The 12619-nt window shown below is 43.7% G+C and overlaps 1 long non-coding RNA gene across 1 annotated transcript; it reads left to right on the top strand.

Annotated features, from left to right (window-relative positions):
- The first annotated feature begins 4632 nt into the window (after positions 1–4632).
- Positions 4633–10215, top strand: LOC142830052 (uncharacterized). The gene is made up of 3 exons (XR_012905075.1): positions 4633–4706; positions 8638–8750; positions 10150–10215. It is a non-coding gene; the product is annotated as an uncharacterized LOC142830052 (long non-coding RNA).
- Positions 10216–12619: the final 2404 nt, after the last annotated feature.

The following is a 12619-nucleotide window of genomic DNA, read 5'->3' as shown; positions in this document are numbered from 1 at the left end:
CACAGGGCAGACAGGGGATTCCTGGCTTTGTTTACTCTCAGGAATAGTCCTGAGTCAGCAGTCAGTGTATAGGGAAGACCATGAAGGGGTTTGCAGCAATTTACCTAACGGGTTTAAGATGATGTAAGGAGGCTAAACCTTGATTAGTTCAATTTGTACATTCTTTCCTTCACTTAAGGGTGCATGTACACCAAGTGCTGAAATTTGGCTATTTCTGGATGTAAATGAGGCCTCTTCTTATTTCATGGTCCTCTACATACTCCTAAAGCCATCACTTCCAGCACAAAATGGCCCTTCCCTCCCCACTCAAGAAATCCAAATAGGCCTCTCCCTCCCCACCCTCACTATGGTGATTTCAGTATGGTTTAGCCATCCAACACGGACCCATCCACAAAACTGGATGAACAGTGCCAGTCATGTTCAAGACATGCTTGCCTTACGAGTGAGAGAAAGGCTTTTAGGAGCTCTCTCTATCTCCATCTCAGCCACTGAGATGTCATCTCCTGCAGAAGGCCTATTTCATCAATCTGTGCCGGAGGGTTAACTTGGATAAAGGCAAATGTGGGCTATGTTTTAACTGGGATGAAGCAGTCACATAAAAGCATTTTTAAAAGAGGCTTCAGGCAACTGTACATAAGGGCTGTGTCTAGACTGGCAAGTTTTTCCGCAAAATCATCTGCTTTTGCAGAAAAACTTGCCAGCTGTCTACACTGGCCGCTTGAATTTCCGGAAAAGCACTGACGATCTCATGTAAGATCGTCAGTGCTTTTCCGGAAATACTATGCTGCTCCCGTTCGGGCAAAAGTCTTTTTCCAAAAGACTTTTGCACAAAAGGGCCAGTGTAGACAGCACAGTACTGTTTTCTGCAAAAAAGCCCCGATCGCGAAAATGGCACTCGGGGCTTTTTTGTGGAAAACTGCGTCTAGATTGGCCACGGACGCTTTTCCACAAAAAGTGCTTTTGCAGAAAAGCATCCTGCCAATCTAGAAGCGCTTTTCCAAAAATGCTTTTAACGGAAAAGTTTTCCGTTAAAAGCATTTTCGGAAAATCATGCCAGTGTAGACGTAGCCAAGGAGCGAGTCAAGGATTAGAGATGTAGTTCAGATAAGCACTCAGAAGTATAGATTTGATCCAAAGATTTCTAAATGCTCCAGAGTTTATCATAGATCCATCAAACAATGATGCCATTTACATCACCTGCACTAAATCTTTGCAGCCAGTATGTTGATCAAGCATAAGTGGCTGCAGAACTCCTCCCCAACCCCGGGCCATGCTGTGGAGTTCCAGCTCATGCCTTCAGACCCACTACTGCCCAGTGCAGACAGGAGAACTTGTTACAGACCCTTCATAGATTTGCAGTGTGGAAACATGGATATAAACATGGATCCCATACTCCATGCCCTGGCTATGGAGACAGGCCATTCTCCAGACCAGCATGTGTGGGCTCGTACAGAGGCTCACTCTGCAATGGGCACCTGTGTGCCACTATTTTACCTGTGACTCCCCACTTCCCAAGAGCCCCAATATAAGACTTAAGTGGTATAGGGGGCCTTATTCAGGCTCTGTGTGCCAGGATGAATTTGACCCACTCTCAAAACAGACTCTCTTGTGATCTAGCACTCCATCTCTGGGAGATGCATAGACACAAGTAGACACGACACATCAAATGTCAGCGAAACATTCTGACTCACTATCTTCCCTCTCGCTACAAACAGACCAAGCCACTTGGATCGAGCCAATCTGTGCTAGTGACAGAGTCATTTAGCCTCCATGCCCCTTCAGACACTGTTCTCTCCTGAGGGTGCTAATTGTGGCACTGGATTGTAACGCTCTGTTATGGAAATCACAGTTGATTCATTGCACCACTGCAAGAGCCAACTCCAGCAAGCATGGGAAGAACTTGACTTGTGGACACCAACCTGCCCCTTGTCGATCAGACACCACCAAGGGCTTATCTACATGAACATTTAGTTTGCAGAAAACCAGGGTTGAATCTACCTCATATGAAGTGACCATGGACTGTCGGTAGATCCTGCATTAACAGCTTAAAGATCAAAGCAATGAGGACAGGCTCAACGCAAACTAATGAACAGCTAAGTCATGGCAAGCTAGTGTAGGGCAGATTCATACCGCAGCTGGTCATGCATTAAGTGTTCATGTAAACAAGACCTAAGATAACGACACCGCATCCTATGGTATTGCAGGTACCATCTGCACAGATGATTACAGTATTTTGTGATGTAGGGACATACCTACCAGGCACCGGATCTGTCTAATTTGAGACAACTAACTCATTTCATGCACCAGTAGGTTATTGAACATCCATCAGCTAGTAATGACTGTTGGCTACTACAGACTTATTAGCTCTGGAAGGCCTGGCTCACTCCTGTATGGCAAAGGAGGACTTATGCCACCTTTATTTCTCTTAAATTCTGGTGTCAATACAACTTCTGGCATAAGTTGGACCAGCCCCCTGGCAGTGTAACTCTCTCTCGTCTTCTGAGAACACTCTCAGTACTGTTGGGGGAGTAAATCTCTCAGCATTCACAAGGAATAAAGGGGTGACTATGCATAGTACTCCCCACTTCCACCACCACTGCATTCACACACACACTTAATACAGTATCTGAAATAAAAGTGAATACTCTCAGGCAGTTTCTGATGGTGTCAAGTAATTTACAATGCCTTTTGGTTTTTATTACTAAACATACACAAGATTATTCCTGTACATATCTTGCGTGTTCATAAATGACTTTCAGCTGCTATAAGGTAATAAAATACTTCCACACACCTGGCCACAATTACAGTGCAATTCATACTCCATTCGCCTTTCCTCCTATCATTTTCCTTAAAAATACAGTGTTGGTTTACAAAGCTTACAATGTCTAAACAAGCAAGTCCTGCCCACCCCACAGAAAATAAAGGCTTGCTGGAGAAAACTATAAATTCACTTAGCTGCTTGTGGGACACATTATCACTTATGGAAAGTTTTCTTCCATTTGATCATTAGCTACAGAGGTCATGTAACTCTCATTTGGGCAGTGCCATCCACAGTTATGGCACACCATAATCAATATAATACCTATTGCTAGTAATGCTATCTACTCAAGGCCCCAGGTGCCAGACTGAGGACTGGGGTTGCCAGTGTAGAAAATTGTATCTGCTGCTGGTGCATATGTATTCTTTCAGCTCTAGATGCACAGTACCATGAGAGGAGTAGAACAGGAAGAAGGCAGAATTGAGACCTTTCAAAGTTTTGGCCCAAGTGAGGAGGCATGGGGACGTCAATAGAGCTCCCCGCCTCAGCTGCCAAAATGTTGTGGGCTGGCCCTGTATCTACTATCTATTTGAGAGAGTTTGTGTGTCTATCTGTGAGTCCATTTGTTCAAGAATTCCTCCTAAAACAGGGTTGGGGAACCTCATGCCTGGGGGCTGCATGCAGCTTCCAACTTGCCTGGATCCGACCCCCAAGGCTCAGGGTCCACCCAGCATTGATGAGCCCACACTAGTGCTCCAGCCACCTCCCACCCCACTATCCCACTATGAGGCTGTAGCACACAAAATTTACTAAGCTGGGCCCCCCAGACACTGATGTGGAAGGGGATTGCGGGGAGTGTCTTTTTCCTTTTCATTTGGGAGCCACATCAGTGGGTGGTTGAGGGTTTTTGTTTGTTTGTCTGTTTGTTTTTCTTCTCACTTGTGCATGGCCCCTGGCTGATTTTTCTGTGGATCAGTGTCCCCCAGCCCAAAAAAGGTTCCCCAGCCCTGTCCTAAATGGTAACAGCTAGGCCCACCAAATTCAGCCTGTAACTTCCTCTTATCACAACTTAAAGCAAGGAAAGGGTTTGGTTGTGCCAGGACAATGGGATGTGCCTAGAATGAGATTGTTTTTCATAGCATGGAAAGGGAGGTGTCTGCTAGAAGGGACAGTTATACTGTATAATGACCATAGGGGAGCTGCAAAAGGCCAGAGATGGGGACCAGGACAGCTATAACACCATTGGGACAGCAGAGTGCAGGGGTGAAGAAATGGAAATATCTACTATGTATTTTTGGTAGACAGACAGACACAGTTGGGGGACATACACCCTTCCCCTGGCAGTGCCCACTGCAAGCTGTAGCATCAATGAACAGGCACTTCTCACCTGGCCACAAGAGAGCTGGGATTGTCCTCTCTCCCTGGGGTTAGCCTGCATGCTGAACCTCTCATCCCCGCCCCACCCCACAGCAATGATTTAAATCAAGAAAAACAAAAATTATTTCAGCGAAAGACCTGAGCAGCACTACGTAAATCCTTTGGTGAGAAAGAATGTTACAGAATAACTTGGAAAAAGAGTCTTTTGAAAGAAGGAAAATAGTCTGACAAAATAAAGGCAGGGCTATCAAAAGAGTTTAAAAAGATGAGTGACAAATCCTGCTGATCTACAGGGAGTAGGATTGTGACATAATAGAAAACAAATTTGTAGTCTTGAATTTTTTTTTTTTTTTTTTTTTGGTTTAAAGTATCATGCTTGCACAAGAAAAAATTAAGTATAAACATCCTTTCTTTTGGACCACACATACTGCAGCATTTATCAAATCCAGAATTCAAAATGATTAGAATCTGACTTGCAGCTGCAGTATCTGGAGCGTTTGTACTGCCCCTGTTTACCATTTAGAAGCCCAATGGATGCTTATCTGAAAAGAACAGTGTCAGTGAATTACAGGTGGGTTTGTTTGAAGTTTCATTTCTACTAGTAAATGCATGTTTTTTAGTGCTTTTAATTAGCTGTTCCTGGAAAGAGAACAACTCATGTTATTCTAACCAAATGTTTTCCATTGTGGCAACGCCAAGGTATGCATGAAGTTTTCAAACAAAAATGAATGTGTCCCTACTGTGGTGCCAATACAAGATAATGTATCCTATTCATGACTGTTCAATGTTGTATAGTAATTCAGAAATGCAGTGGAGGTTATAATTGTCAGGGCTCGACAAATTATACAATCTACTCGCCCGGGGCGAGTAGATTGTAACCCGGAAGAGCCGGGTTCCGGTGATCTGTACATGCGCAGAACGATCTGCACATGCGCAGATCGCAGGACAGCGTGGCTGGCGAGCGGGGCTCGCCGCGGTTCGGCAAGCCCTGATAATTGCCATTTCTCACAGGCATTTGTTACTAACTTCTCCTCTACTGTGGGTTATATCCTGCACCATGCTCTGACGTTAGCTAGGATTGTGGTTGCTGAGCTCAGCATAGGAGTATTCATCAATTTATAGGATTGAGCCATGAGTGTTAGACATGTCACCTTTTCCATTGTCTGTCTAGTTCTGATTAGGGTTGCCAGATGGTTTAACAAAAAATACCGGATACTCCCCTCAAAAAAAAAAAAAACAAAAAAAAAAAAACAGGAAAAAATTCTGATGAGGAAAAAAGTGGGAGTCCAAAGTTGTTAGTTGTTAAACAAAAAAAACCAAAAACATAAAAGAAAGAAAGAAAAGATGCTGCGCCTTTAAATGGCCCCGCACTCCTCACTCCTCCACCCCTGCCAGATGCGGCAAAAAAAAATTGTCTCTGCCGGGCTTCCGTCCAAGGGAAACAGGAAATACCGACATTTCACATGTCCAGTATTTTCTGGTTTTTTTAACCAGACGGGGGGCCTGAACAACAGACAGTCCAGGCAAAAACCGAACACCTGACAACCCTAGTTCTGATGCTGGGGAAAAAATGGAGAGGACCCATCAATACAATTACCAGAGAGAGTGAAGTAGTATGATCTTCTGAAAATGTTCAAGATCTTTCTTCTCCTCCATTACCTTTTCTTTGATTTTACTCTTATTGCTGTGAACTTTCTTCATCTTTGGACAAGCAACTAGTCTAAAACATAATGCACACATGACCCAGATACGTCACCAGCAAATGGGAAAGGAGGACAATTCTATGGCAAGTATGAACAGTTGCATAACGATGGCTCAGAGTACATTTACTCTTGTAGGAAAGGGAAATTTACTTAGCCTTCAACACAGAGTAAGTCCAAAATGCATTAAAGCTGTCAAACTGATTGATATCAAACCTTGTCCCAAATGGGTTAGTTAAGGAGAACAATATTTTAGAACTGGTATTTTGTAAGCTAATATGAGGTGAAGACACAAATCCCCTAATTTACGAGCCTGGATGTGAAGGCCAAGAGTGACCTTTTGGCAGTAACCGAATAGCCAGCAGGATTATGGTGGATTAGAATAAGAGCTAGTATGCTAGTAAGGGCACTTTTGACATCTGCTTTCCTGTCAAGGCCACATCATCCCATTTGCCAGGATGGATGCTGCAGCATTAGAAATATTGAACAGCTGTTTACTGTTCCACCATTGCCATAGTAGGATATTCTAGGCATGGGCCACCTGAATGCACCCCTCATAGGCACTGCAGATATACCTCACTCTGCTGTATCCCAAATGGGTGGCAACAACTGGTCTTGCTCAGCTCAGGGCAATAAAAAACCCAACACACTAATCAACATAAGTAGATCTCCCTTAACGAAGCCCTGTGAAAGGCACTTTCAAACAGATCAGAAGGTTTCACCTCAGGAACCAGGTTCAGATCTCCCACAACTTAAAAATCCCAAACAAAAGTCTGAAGGCTGGCCCAGCCCAAAGCAAAGAGTGATAAAGAGCATTCAGAACCCCTTGCCAGCTCTACAGCTTCTTACTCCTTTCTCAGCTTCATTTGCCTGTTTAATTAGGTCAGTCCTAGGGTGAGGCAGGGAGTCTCCTTGATTTTATACAGGCCAGGGGCGGACTGGCAATCAAAATAGGCCCGGGAAATGGGTTGAGAATGGCCCACTTTTTCACATCAAAGAATTTTTTTAAAATTTACTCTTTGACCCCATTAGCCACACCCCTGGCCCCTGTTAACCACACCCCTGACCCCCATTAGCCACACCCCCTGACTCCCATTAGCCAGGCCTCTGGAGGTAACGCTCTTGGGGCAAGATGGACACATGACCAGAAGTAAAAGGTGTCATGTGACCCCTCTAACAACTTTTCCCACAAACCCCAACTGATCATCATGACATACAGAAAGAAAAATGCAGAGATTTGCTGCATTCTTCCATAATGCTTTGCAATACAAATTTACCAAGAAAATGATAAAGTCTTAAGGGGAATGAAGGCCAAGAACTGAATGGCAATGGACACTGAACTACCTTAGAAATGGTCTCTTCAGAACAATTCTGAAGCACACAGTGGAGAATCTGAACTACTGCTGCTAGTACTGTCCTTGTCATGCAGATGGAGAACCTTTTTGCCAATACTAATTTGAAAACTGTTGTAAACACCAGTACTAAAAGTGAAAGCAAAATGACTAAAGCCTTCTAGTTTGCACAGTTTGCCTTCTACAGGTTGTGCTTCCAATAATGGCTGTGCTGTCTAATCAGTAAATTCGTTGATTATTCAAATTATTGAATATGAAGCAACCTCAATGATGTGGTCAGGGAAGATTATTTACCACTCCTGGAGATATGCTAGGAAAAGACAATCACCAGTATCTCTGCTCTTACAAAACTCAACCTCCTGCTACTAATGGAAGCCCAAATGGAATGTAGCCTACTGGCAAGTGATGGAAAGAGCGGAGCTGCCTGCGGACAGAAGCAAAAATCAGGGAAAAAGAGAAAAATAAATAAAAACCGAAAGCACACAAAGAGGGAAAAGCAGATAAGGAGGAAAGAAAGGAGACAGAAAAAGAGACAGAATGGTAAGGGAGAAACAAGAGAGATGCCAACTGTGTAGGGTCAAGGTGCAGGACAGATAGGAGAATGGGTCCAACACAAACATATGCATAAAGTTCTCCATTAAAAACAACGGCAACCACACCTCTTACAATCCAATTCCTCCACGTCTTCCACTAGTAATTTGGGTTAAAAATGCCTTTAGTATTGGATGGACCACTTAGAAGTGTATGAGTCTGCTGTAGCCTTTGAGCTAACAGAGTTGGATATTACCACAGAAAGAATCTTTGGCAAATACTTTGTGACAGTATTACGTCCAGAGCACATGTATTCTTGAATCTATGCTCTGCACTTCTTTAATTCAGAATAATGGCTCAATGTGGGTTTTGTGGGAGCCCAGTGTTTCAAAAGTGTCACCTACAAAACTCTTCAGTGGCTGCATGATGGAGCAGTACAGGGTAACTGCATGTAAGTACTCAAAGAATATTTGTGTATATTCATCAGCATTTCACAGCTTTGCATGCTCCAAATGCTAGGGAACTATGTTTATGTAAGATATTCTAGTTCCTAGGTGTGCTACAAATGTTTTTTAAATAGTTTCCTCAAGTACAATCCCAGATCTATTCCTCAACAACAACAAAAATCAGTAGAAACAACAACAAAAACAACAACAAAAATCAGCTCTAGATAGGAGATGAAGGTCTTAAAATACTCTCACCTCACTGTCTCACTTCTCTGTAAACACAAGAGGATTTGATTTCTAGCTGTTGTATAGACATGCTCTCAGACACTATAGTGATGAGGGCAATGAAAGAACCTGTGTAGACTTGGCTAGAGTAGAATGCCAGGATGAGATTAGTGTGATGTCATTCTTCAAATAAATTTTGATGTATTGACTTTTGGAGTAGATGAAATAAATTCTACTGTCTGTTACAGCAGCTCAATCTGGATCAATTCCAGTGAAACTGATGAGTTGGCCCAGCTTTGCATCTACGTAACTAGGAGAAGATTTTTGGATCCCGGAGCAACTGCTAACCACCCAAAGCCAGGTTGTTGTTTTCCTTTGTTTGGCAAGTCTTACCCATATAGCTGCTGATCATAATACTAGATAATACTTAGTCTTGTCTTGAGTGCAGAGGCCTGGACTAGAAGACTTTGAGAGGTCCTTTCCAGCCCTATGATTGGTACGCAGCAGCAGGAGAGAGTCCCAAGACCTTACTTTAGGGAGAGCCCCCACCTGCAGACATGAGATTACTCTGAATTAGTTGTATGTGTAGAACAAATTCAGCCATCCTGTAGCTCAACTGGAGCTCTGTGGAACTACTGCACACAAGAACTGGGAAGTTCTCTGGTTTCCCAGAATTAGATTATGACTATGGGATGATTTCTTCTGGGTCATGTCTCAAAACCCTCCAGAACATGACACCACATCTGATAAATAGTATGCATATTTCTAAATTTGCCAGTGCACCACTGTCCTAATATAATTTCCTTCTGTGGCTAAATATTTTGTTTTAACATGTTTAAATAACCCTGACTGCACCTGTTGAAAGAGTCTGATGCTTCAGATGATTGGCTAATATTAAAAATCTCTTTTTTTTCAAATTAATTAAAACAAATCAAAGAACAAGAACACTCACTTTCTGTATCAACCATTATGTTTCTAAAAGTCATTCACAATAGGCCAAATCCTATGGGCAGTGCAGGCCTCTTGCCCCTGCAGATATGAGCTCTGGGGCAGGTCACACTAATTCTGAGGAGGCCAGGAAGGTTTAGCTAGGGTTTCCGGTGCTTACCACCTGACCTGAGATAATCCTGTCCTCTCTCTTCTGCTCAGACTCTGCAGAGGATGCTGTAGCTGTTGTGGTGCAGCATTCCCCATGGAGCACTGCCTCCCATAATATCACCCCATGGCAACTTCACTGCCATAACATGGCCCTCCCCTCTGGGAGAAGGGTAATTGCTGTACAGCTGGCCAGCACCTCTGGGGCCGTGGCTGAGGATGAAGGATGGGACTCTTTCCTATCCAAAATCTATTGGTTCAGTGCCACTTTAGGCTGCAGATCTGTGACTGGCCTGTTTGCCTTTCAGCGGGAGAGTCACGGTTTGATCAAATAGTTGTACAAAACATGTTCACATGGAACCTAAGCTTGTTCATCCAAACAAACTTTCAGCTGCACCTGGGGCTTGATTTCAGCATATGGCATTTCTGGTGCTGGGCAGTGGCAGCCCATCAATACAGGTGATCTAGGCGGTCGCCTAGGGTGCCAAGAAAAACGGCCGTTGAGGGCTTTGGAGGTGAGGGCACCGATCACGTGTTTTGCCTAGGGCGCCAGTTGCTGGCAGCTTGTCTAGGGCTGCTCCTGGCGCTGGGATAACCAGTTAACACTGCACAGTATCTCTCTCTCCTGAAAAGCTTTATAAACTCTGGATCCTTTTCTTCTGCAGAGTTTATGACTCATCCAGCTCCTGAAACCAAAAAGATTATTGTTATATTAATGCGGCTGCCCACAGGGATGTGAACAAGTAACCAGATACCAGGTAAGAATCATTCTTAAAGGGTGATGCTTACCGGGTTACAGTTAACTATTGCCTGTGAGCAGCCCTCAGCCCATGGCCTGCTGTGGGTGAAGGGGTGCTCCAGCCCCATAGTGAGCTGCTGTCTCCAAGCCCACATGGGTTGGGAGTCAGCAGCCTCACATGGGGCTGGAAGTGGCAGCTGGGGGGTCAGGCTGTCACTTCTGGCCCAGTATGAGGCTGCTGACTCCCAGGCAAGGACCCATGCACGGGGTTGGAAAAAGCTGGGCTAGAGCAGCCCCTGCCCACGATGCAGGGGTTGCCCCACCCTCCTGCTTCCATTTTAATTAGTTAACCAGTTAAACTTAATGTTTAATGGTTACTAATTAAAGTGGATTTTACATACCTAACTATCTGCAGAAATTTCATATTCCATGGATCATCGAGTTTGTTCTGACAAGTCACGTTTAGAATATGTAATCTGAGAAAAAGAAGATGAAGTCTTAACTCCATGGAAAGAATTCCACTGACCAAAATTTATTTTTTGCTTTAAGTCATATCTGTGTCCTGGCTGTAGCAATAGCAGGAGCTCCAGTTCATACAAAGTACTGGCATTTACAGCACTATTATGCAACCATGCTCAAAACAAGACTAAATTACATGGTGGTGAAAACATGGACACTCAGTCTTGCCACGTCTACACTAGCATTTCCACTGTGGCGACCAGTAGTCGAGCGTTGTAGTGCATCTGGTAGGAAATTTTAAGTAAAAGTTCAAGTGTAGGCAGGGTCACTATTTCTGGACAATATCCAGACCTACTGAGATGAAACTGTTGATAATGCAACTACTGACAAAGTAGAAAACATCCACTCACCATCAGCAGCAAGTAAATAGGAAAGTTAATCAAACTAAGAATTTCTCCCTGCAATTTCCTCCTTTGTAGAACTACTAAATCCATGCCAACCCTTTTGTTTTTCCAGTACCTGAAAGATGAGAAAGCTTCTTAGAGCACAGCTTAATCTGTGGAGAAATGGGGAGCTTGGCTCACCCACTTCATAAAGAAACCTGGAAGGAAACTTTCCTTGTTAAAATTCCTCTTGTTAAAAAGCTGTGAAGTCATAAAATTTTACTGAACAATGGCTTCTCATACAAAAAGGGTTCTTCAGTCAATAGTTTCCCTCTAAGCTGTTCCAAATCACCCTGGCTACAATAAATTCAGCTCCTCAAACAATCAATGCAGGAAACAGGGTGGCTTCTATAGGTTTAGCAGCTGTTCAGCATGCTCTGTTGTGGATCTATCTGTGCAATTTTGCCATGTTTTCTCACCGCCTTTCATTATCTTTCTTTCTTAGAAAAAAACAGGAAAAAAAATCAAATTTGAAAATAGTTTTTTGGAACCATCTTGGATTTGCTTCCCTCCTCTCTGTAGCATGTTACTTAAGTTGGAAGTGGTTGCTCAGGAGTGTGGTGATTATAAAAAGGAGCAGTTTAAGCCCTGAAATGAAGCGGACAAGTGATTTGCAATCCAATAATACTATTTAGATCAGTGCTGTTTGTTTATTTCTAGAACACTCCTGTGAATTCCAGAAACATAACACAGGGTGTTCTATTGAACAAGCCTCTGTCCAATTTCTTTCAAGAAGAAAAAAAAATCCAGTGGCTACATTGCCAAGCCTCCTCTTTATCTGGAAGCTATCGGGAGAGTAAGTGAAGTAGAAATGTAGTGGTGCTGATATGCATTTCTACTGCGAACAGTTGCCTTGTTTTCTCACTGTCCCTAACAAAAAGGGCACATGCAGTAGACCTGACTAGCATTTTGGCAATCTATGAAATAGATTTTTTTTTTTTTGCTGTGAGCATAGTCTGATATATTATTATTTCACATGCAGTTTTGTTTCCTAGGACAACATCAGGGTTTTTGTTGTTGCAGTTCAGATGTCTTATTAACATGATGCGGTGTCGCTATATGTCATTGCACTCCCATTTTAGATCCATACAGTCTCACTGGTATTAAGGACAGAAGGGACCATTCTTAACATCTGTCTCAGTGGTTTTCAAACTATGAGTCGCAACCCAACACTAGATCATGGAATGCTGGGCAGTGGGTCTCCTTGCTGCAAGGGGATCAGATAACCAGAGGAAGTTCTACCTGCCTGTCCTGACACCACAGACTGAGCAGCAGGCCCAGCTCCTAGGTGGGTGAGGGAGCACATAGGGCTCTGTGCGCTGTCCCTACCCTGAGCACTAGCTCCACACTCCCAGTGGCTGGGAACCTGCTGCTGACTGCTTCTGGGGCACAGCATGGTCTGAGATGCCATGAGAGGCAGGAAGCTCACCTTAGCACCCCCATTGCACCGCTGACTAGGAGCTGCTCAAGGTAAGCCCCTCCTGTCTCTGCCCT

This window comes from Pelodiscus sinensis, chromosome 6 (assembly GCF_049634645.1).
Source record: "Pelodiscus sinensis isolate JC-2024 chromosome 6, ASM4963464v1, whole genome shotgun sequence".
NCBI lineage: Eukaryota > Metazoa > Chordata > Testudines > Trionychidae > Pelodiscus > Pelodiscus sinensis.
This window is presented reverse-complemented; position numbering and strand designations above follow the sequence as displayed.